Genomic DNA, 9,052 nt, shown 5'->3' with positions numbered 1-9,052 from the left:
TTTGTAGTGATCAGTTCAACATGAAAGCTCCAGGATAAATTAGAGCTAAAATTAACACCGAGGTATTTTACCGACGCTGCAGTTTCAATAATAGTATTATTAACTGTGTAGGCATTAGGACTCGTGTTAGCAGCGGAAGCAAACTTGAGATGTTTAGTTTTATCTGTGTTAATTACCATTTTCCACCTGCCGCACCAATGAGTTAGCTCAAGATCAGCCTGGAAAGCAATGATGTCGCAAGGGCTCGATATTACTCGGTAAAGTACACGGTCGTCTGCAAATAACCGTATTGTTGATGTTATGTTCGACGTGATGTCATTAATAGATATTAAGAAAAGCAGTGGACCCAGCACCGAACCCTGGGGTACTCCTTAAGCAACACCTGTACGTCTTGATAAGAAGATCCCTAACTTAACTGACTGAAAGCGGTTTGTTAGAAATGCGTTGATCCACTGCGTAGTACGTCGATCCAGCTGCAGGTTGCGTATCTTTATCATCAGGCGGTTATGAGGCACGCGATCAAAGGCTTTAGAGGAATCAATAAAGATGGAGTCAATGTAGAGGGAAGAGTCGATTGCTTGATGAAGGTCCGTTATTAACTCAAATAACTGTGTCTGACACGATAAATGTTTGCGGAAGCCATGTTGGTTGTTATGAAGCAAGTTGTTCTGGTTAAGATGAGTCATGTTAATGTATATTATGTGTTCGAGTACCTTGCAACATATCGAGGTTAGAGAAATTGGCCTGAATTTGTTAGGAACGGATCTGTCTCCAGATTTAAATACCGAGATGACATAAGCGGACCTCCAATCTTCTGGAACACGTCGTATCGAGAGACTGTTGGAAAATGAGAGATAGCAGGAAAGCTGTGTGCTGGCAGGTAATTTTTAACAGTTTCGCGTTGATACCATCGAGTCCTGGACTAGTTTGGGGAGGTAGGCGTTCAATTGCACGAGCCACGCCAAGCGCAGATATGTGAATGGGTGAAAGGGGAATCTGGATATCGACCTCAGGAAGCAGCAGTGGTTTGTAAATGAGCAATTCGTCCGTAAAAACTTGTAAGAAGTGGGTATTGAATTGCTCTGCACACTGTTCTATACGTAGGGTGCTACCGTTTGCACCCAAAAGAACAGGAACAATACTAGCGCTTTTAGGATTAACAGTGTGCCAAAATTTCTTAGGGTTGGTTTTTATCAAACTAGGAAGTGTAAATTTAAAATATTTGTTTTTTGCTTCAGAAATTTGTTTTTCAGCTATTTTGGAAATGCTTTTGTAGTTTTCCCAGTCTATAGTTTCCTCTGATCGAACCGCTTTCCTAAATGTTTTTTTTCTCCTATTTACTGCCCTATTTACATCTGTGGTAAACCAAGGATCATTAGTTTGTGTGCTGATCATTCGTTTTGGCATGCAGGAATCTTCAATTTCTTTGAGTTTGTCACGAAACAACTTACAATTTTCATTAGTCGTACGGTTATGAAAATTGGCCTGAAAGCTATTTGTGAAATTTTCCAGCAACAGGTTCATTTTTTCAACATCCGCACGAGCGTAGGTGTAGATAAGCTTTGTGGTTTTCGTTTTGTCGGTCCGTGGAAGTAGAAGTGAACAGTGCACAACTTTGTGGTCACTTATTTCTCTCAAGACTTGGATGTCTGAGAGCTCAGGATGGGTGGTTAGGATGAGGTCCAGGATATGTTTACCGCGAGTAGGCTCGTGAACAATTTGGGTGAGCTGGTGATATTGAAGTAAATGAAGAAAGTTAATGTTCTCCTGTCGGATACTATCGGAGCCAACAGTTAGCGTCGTCCAGTTAATCGTGGAAAAAATAATGTCACCTGCTAAAAACAGGAGGCAATTCGGGTGCTTTACAAGGATCTGCTCGATAGCGTCATTTAACAGTTCAATGAATTCAGGTTGGCTACTTGGTGGCCTATAACAGGCGCCTATAATGCAAAACACATGACCAAGTTGAGCAGAAACCCAGACTATTTCTAAGGGGGAGTCGATAGGGGTAAGATGTGCATGGAAGTCTTTGTTAATCGCAATGAGCACTCCTCCTCCTCGTCGAGAATCAGCCCTATCTTTCCTAAAAAAAATGAACGACGATGGAAGCGCGATGTCGTGACATGCGTCTTCAGTTAGCCACGTTTCCGTACCGACGATATCAGCTGAGCAGGTATGTGCAATAGCTTTAAGTGCACGTACGTATGCTGCGGAAGTTTTCCAAGACCAAGGAGATTGGTGTGGTTTTGTTACGGTTGGCTTTCTTTGTGGTAGACTGTCAATTCTCGGGGGGCGTGTGCCTGGAAAGAAGTTTTTTCACGCTATCTGTTGGCGAGTCATACCGGTAAACACCATTTTTCATGTGAAGCTTATCACATCTTACAAAATAATGCTCGTTTTCTCTGATGTTCGCTTTGGTGAAGTCGCGCAGCTTTTTCCTTGCATGTAGAACCTTCGGGGAGAAGTCTTCGTCAAGCCAAACATTTGAGTCTGTGAGGTCTTTCAATTTATGTGCATTTTGAAATGCTTCGAGTTTAGATTGAAAGTTCAGAAATTTAACTATAATTGGTCGAGCTTGATAAGAACGTGGCTGGCTAAGGCGATGGGCACGTTCGATGTCACCACACTGTATCTTAAGATGCTCGCTAAAGAAATCCTTAACTATTTTTTCTGTTTCTGCATAACCTTCGTGTTCTTCTTCAGTGAGCCCTTTAATGATCAAGTTGTTCCTTCTCATTCCGTTTTTCATGTCTTCGACTACACCTGTAAGTTCATCGTTTGTTTTGCATATATTTGTCTTGACGTCTTCTACAGAAGACACGGTGTCGAAGTTTTTCTTCATATCAAGTACAGCGTACATACTTTTCTCTATCACAGCAACACGGTCCTGGATGTTGTTTAGGTCCTGTTGGATTTCTTCTAGCGTTTCTGACGTTTCAGCATGACATTCTTTTAACAGTGCGAGCACATCATCAACCTTTGGTCCGGGATTTGCTTCGACATCTCCCGCACAAAACAAAGGTAGGCTCAGGCATGTAGAAAGCAGGAATAAAGTGGGTCTCGGGCAAGTTCACGGACTAGTCCCGCCCCTGGTCTAAATCGATAGTCTTGCTCACGCACATGTACGTGACGGGAAGAAAATGAGCCGATGCGAGCGCGATACGTGCACAAATCCACACCCATTGAAGCACAGCAGTTGGGATCAGCGGCCACGGGAATATACTAAAAAGTGATCAATAAGTAAAGAGGCCTACCTAGAAAGCAATGTGCGTGACAGTGTGCGAATTCTCCACGAATTCACAGCTGTCGCTCTGACTATAAAATAAGGTAAAATAAATTGACAACAGCTAATTCGCACTACGACGAGGTGTGTGCAAGCCGAGGAACACAGTCGAACAAATAAGTTTATTGGACATGAATATCGTAAAAAAAAAGTCTGATTGTTTGGCACTCGATCTAAGCATGAAGCCACAAATTGGTACGTATTCTTTGCACTTCACTGCCCGACCTGCACAGTGCACCCCTAAATGCCTGGCTGCACCTCGAGCAGGCGAGGAAATCCAGCTTTTTTGTGATTTTGATGTTCGGAAAACTTTTGTGGGCACCAGTACGTTCTAAAAAAAAAAAAGTTGTAGCGCCGCCTCTCAACTCAGTTGCAAGGTAATATTATGAGTGGAAGTACACACCCTGTCATACATTGGAGGTTATATGTTTGTGTGACAATTCCGAAATAATCCCCCCTTCTCGTATTCTGTTGCCTCCTGATTCCGACAGTATACATACCATCATGTTTCAGGATATTGAATTGACTGTCCCTACTCCTTCAGTACACTTCTCGGTCATGAAGCCTACCCGAAAATTTGGATCGATAAAATAACTTGAACCTCCCGAATCAAGGGGGCAAATCCAGGTTAATCTAGTTTTCTCCACCTAGACATACAGCATTAAGATGGGGTTCATAATGCACTGGAACTGCAGAGGACTCGCAAATAACTGTAATGATGTAAAATACATTTTAAACACAATTTCTCTTGTTGCTTTATTGTTTCAAGTTCTCTATGCAAAAGTCAGTAGCTGTCCTGTTGTCACTCAGAAGAGGACTGCACACTCGTCCCACCCTTTACCTGAATGAAGTCATACTACCAGTAAATGATGAGCACAAATTTTTGCAATAACTTTTAACAAAAAGTCACATTGCTGCCACATATAAGCGCCCTCAAAAAGAAAGCTTAATTCCTAAATAAACTCAAAGTACTCTCACAAAAACATTTGGGTTTATATGGGACGTATTTTTATCGCTCTGCAGTACGTCCTACCATAGATTATGAATGCATAGTTTATGAATGCATAGGCACTGCGCAAATAGCCCACTCGACATCAGGCTGCATATATTTAAGACAGCATACAAAAGCGAGGATCAAGTAGTTTTTTGTTAATTTTCGCAACCGTATGATTGTGGGTGTGTAGGTGCGCCATTAAAGAACTGTGTTTTTTTTTTTGTAGCTATAACTACATTACAGCAGCATTTCGAGCCTTCAGCGTGGCGGCGCCGCCGCCGCCACGCTGCCATGTCGTGCGGAGAAGCTGCCGGCGCTGTGGCTGATCACGTGGCTGATCACGTGACCAGCCACGAGGTGCAGAGAATCTGCTGCTGTCGGTGAAACCGAGCTGCCACAGCTGTGCGCATGCGCCGTGTCAAGCCCTCTTCAAGCCCATGTCAAGCCCAGCCCTCTTTCTCGCTCCTCATTGGCCAAGGCTCCGCCTCACTCAAGTTGTTTTTATTCAGAACCTCTTATCCAACATTTTGTGGATCTGAATTTTGTATGCAGTGTTGGCTGGGCAGCGTCCCTTGTGGATATTGCCTTTTATTATATTTACCCACCTAATGCGAAGCAACTGCCTGCAAGGACATTAACTGTACTTCTCTTTGATCACCTTGCCAATTTCCCGCACCATACTGTGATTTCTGATAGAGGATGGTAGATGGCTGATAGAGGTGCGCTTCGTTTGGATACCAGGTCACTGCGCTATTTTACAAAATGAAGCAGCATTCTTTTTGGCAAAATCAGCTCTAAATTGCACCTGTTGCCTGTAGCGTCCCTAATCTTGTTCTTTTCGGAATGACTCGGTTTCAGCGTTTTCAGTTTATAACCGCCAAGTGCAAATCCCTTACTCTCTACTGTTGACTACCAACATCTCATGTACCCATGAAAGGCTCGTGCGTGTAAAACCCGGCAGTGTGAGGTAGCGATGACACTCATGCGGTGCAAGATTCCCCGTTTAAACGTTTACTTATGTAGATGCGGGTTCACTCTCACAAACCTTTGTGCGGCTTGTGGTATGAAGTCGAGACATTGGAGCAATTCCTACTCTCTTGCCGGAGGTTTGCACATCAGAGGAGAGCACACCTATAGAAATTCCCATTACAAAGTTGGGTCTCACTTTGTCGGTTTCCCTCACCCTCTCTTTCGGCGCGAGCGCCAGGGGTTTTGCATCGCATCAAGTTTGCGAATACCTCCGCAATTATATAACAGCTACCGGCAGATTCCCTCGCTAATTGTTTCCAAAATTTCCACATTTAAAAGAGCGTTTGGTTATTTTCTGATATTAAATTCTCAGATGTTCTCTCCCGATATTTTGTTGTTTCCTTTTCTTTTTAATTACTCAGAAATTTCACCCAAGGCACAATAGTTAGCTTGACACCAGTTTACCTTATTCTATATATATGGAGTTCCCCACTGAACCCTGGCCAATCCCTCGTCGTGGGTATGTGCCATGTCACGAAGGCAACAACAACCTTACATCACCCAAGTCAGCAGAGCTACCCTGAACCCTGGCAAATGTCCCACGAACGTGGAACGGCGTCACCAAAAGAAACGACCATGAAACGAAGCAGGTAGGTGGTGACGAAGACAGCTGTTCGACCCGAGCCGGCGTGGCGCTGGGCTGCGCGAGAGTCTGGTTGTCGACAACGTTCTGTCTTGCGCGAGCGAGATCTTCTTCATCAGCGGCGCCGCTACAAGCTCTGTACCTTCTTCGCTGGTATCGGCATCCGGAAGTCGTACCGGGTAGGTGTGTACCCCTTTGTGTACTTTAAAGTTGGGACTTGGCGCTGCTCATGACAGGGGCATCCCCATGTGTTACCTGCGCGGCAGCGTTGAGCGCTTCGTCTTCCTGCAGCGCATGAAATAGGCCAGGTGGTGTTTCTGCCTTACCCCTGACGCCTGCCGGACAAATGCAGTGGAGGGCGTTTCCTGCGAACGATCTGCGAGCTCCGTCTGAGTGCCGTCTTCATCTCAGTGTAGGCTTTCATCTCGCTCATTTGGCGAATACTGAGCTGGTGCAAATTTGAGGCAATTTGCATGCATCGTGATCGTGCGTCGGTTCAGGTCTCGGAGTTTGGAGGTTCCTGGAGAAAGCTTCTCGACAATCTGACATGGTCCTCTGCACCTTTTCTGGAGCTTTCTAGCCAACCCTGTCTGTCCTTGGCCGCTCTCGATGTTCACGCTGTCCCCCACATGGAACGTGGAACGGTGCCTCTTTGGCACCGCGCGATCGTGAGCCTCTTCTCTTCATCGCATTCAATAAGTCCTCCCTTTATATGTCCCTTGCAGCCTGCAATCGCGTATCCAGCTCCACCTTACGGCCGTCCAGTGAGGCTTATGGGATACGACGGGGACCCTCTGCACCTTACTGGGCTGGTCTGGGTCTCTGCCACACAGGAGGAAGAATGGCGTGTCGCCCGTACTTTCGTGCGCTGCGTAATTATATGTAAACATTGCATAGGGGAGCCACAAGTCCCAGTCACGCTGGTCGCGCGAGACAAGATGCGACAGGAACCCGGTCACGGTTCGGTTTAGCCGCTCCACCGCGCCGTTGCAAGCAGGATGGTATCGTGTTGCCTGCTTCTTATTTATCTTAAGCAGCTCGCATACTCTCCTCAGTAGTTGCGACACGAAGTTTGTTCCTCGGTCCGTTAAATGTTTCCCTGGAGGTCGTCAGAGCACGAACTGTTCGTCAAAGGCTCGCGCAACCGTATCTACCTTTTGATCTCGGAGTGCCACCGCTTCCACTAATTTCCAAAGGTGATCTACAGATATTAGTATGTACCTGTTTACAGAAGTGGTTGTGGGCAATGTCCCAACTACGTTTATACCTGTACACTCGAAGGGAGCCGAAACTTCACGGAACGTCCGAATTGATTCTGACCTGCAACCCTTGGGTGTTTTTCTCTCTAGACAGGAATGGCGCTTTGCTCTGTATTCCCAAACGTTCTATGACAAGCCACTCCTGAAGAAGAACCGTTCCTCACGCTTGCGCGTCTTCTCTACGCCAAAATGGCTTTCGCAGGGCGCGCCGTGAAACGCACGAAGAACCCTTTCTGTCCACGACCTATAGGCACGACGACCTTCCCCCCAAGTGGTTGGTTTTGGTCTCCCTTTCCTCGTTGCCTTGTCCGCCGGCACAGGGTACCGTCCTTTCCGAAGTGGCCTAATTGTTCTGGGTCAGATGGTTTTCCCTCTAGGCTTTCGATGATTCAATCGAGGTCGGGGTCTTTGCGCTGCTCTTCGCACAACTCGGCTGGGTCAACTACAGGGACAAACTTGAGACGTTGGCTTGGCGGCTTAACGCGTCAGAGTTCATGTGTGCTCTGCCTGACTTATGCTCGAATCTCAAAGAAAAAATTCAAGGGGCACTTTGTTGACCTAAAGTGCGGTGAGGCGAAAGCCTTTAGCGCGGTGTTGCTGCTGGGGTCACCGATGTGTGGTTAAGATGTTAAGTACACAATTGCTTGTGAATCTTAAATGCTGGAGACATTGGAGGGCATTTGGGAGGCATCCATCTGATTCTATGCCTTTCTGCAAATACTCTCCAACGTCTTATAGACAAAGAGAACTGCATGCGCGGTGGCAGGAAGTAGCATAGCCGTTAGCACGCTGAGCTGCAGAACGGAAGTATGATGGTTCGATTCCCATCGTGCCCAAAGAATTTTTTTTACCGAGTTGAAGAGTGTCACGGACGGACGGAAGGACACCGCCAGTATGAGCCATTAAAGGCTTTCGCCTTAATGTTCTTGCAACTGTAAATTCCATCTAGCCAGCCGCGGGCTCGGGTCTCTGACACTGATCACTCATTTCAGAGCATGGTACGTGACTAGCTTGAACTGGCGGCCGCAAATGTGACAGCTGAATTGCTTTACTACATGCCCATACAACCGAGAGGCACTCGCTGTCCGTGGCTCTATACTTCTGCTCTGTGGGGCTCGTCTGTCGGCTAGCAAAAGTTACAGGATGTTCCCTACCCTCGACAACCTGCGAAAAGCACGGCACCAACCACGAAATTTAACATCTGTGGCCATAACGAAAGGCAAATTGAAATCTGGCTGGCGCAACAGTGGTGCACTGATAAACTTTCTCTTTTGAGCTCCAAAAGCATCCGCCGCATCCTTCGACCAGCGAAAAGCGACATTCTCGGAGGATAAGGCGGTCAGCGGCTTAGCTAGCTTGGCAAATTCCTAGACTTGTGTGCCTTCGGTAGTAACCACTCAGGCTGAGTAACTGCCAGACCTGGTGGACAATTAATAGACGGGGATAGAAAATCCGAGATATATATATATTTTAGTTTCTCCTAGTGAGGTCGGACGCCGTCAGCTGAAACAACGTGTCCGAGGTATTTTACCTTCTTTAGGAATTGGCAATTTGAAGGCTTAAACTTGAGGCCCGCTCCTCGCAGTCGCCCCAAAACCTTTTCAAAAATGCGCAAATGCCTCTCAATTTCGTCGCTGTATATGATTTTGTCATCTATATACACGAAGAACAACTTTCCCAGAAAGCCCGCCAGGAAAACATCAGTGGTCCTCTTTCAGACAAGGCTATTGACCAGGCTCATCGGTATCCTTCTCCATTCATAGTGCCTCCACGGTGTATTGAATGCGTTTGATCGGCATCTGTCGGGTCCATTGCTATTTGCCAAAATCCCGCCGCCAGATCCAACGCCATGAAGTATCTGGCAGAGCACACATGAGAAAGCGTCTCGTCTAGTGGGGATAGCG

Source organism: Amblyomma americanum, chromosome 6 (assembly GCF_052857255.1).
Source record: "Amblyomma americanum isolate KBUSLIRL-KWMA chromosome 6, ASM5285725v1, whole genome shotgun sequence".
Classification (NCBI taxonomy): Eukaryota; Metazoa; Arthropoda; class Arachnida; order Ixodida; family Ixodidae; genus Amblyomma; species Amblyomma americanum.
The sequence above is the reverse complement of the archived record's forward strand: the minus strand, read 5'-3'. Positions refer to the sequence as shown.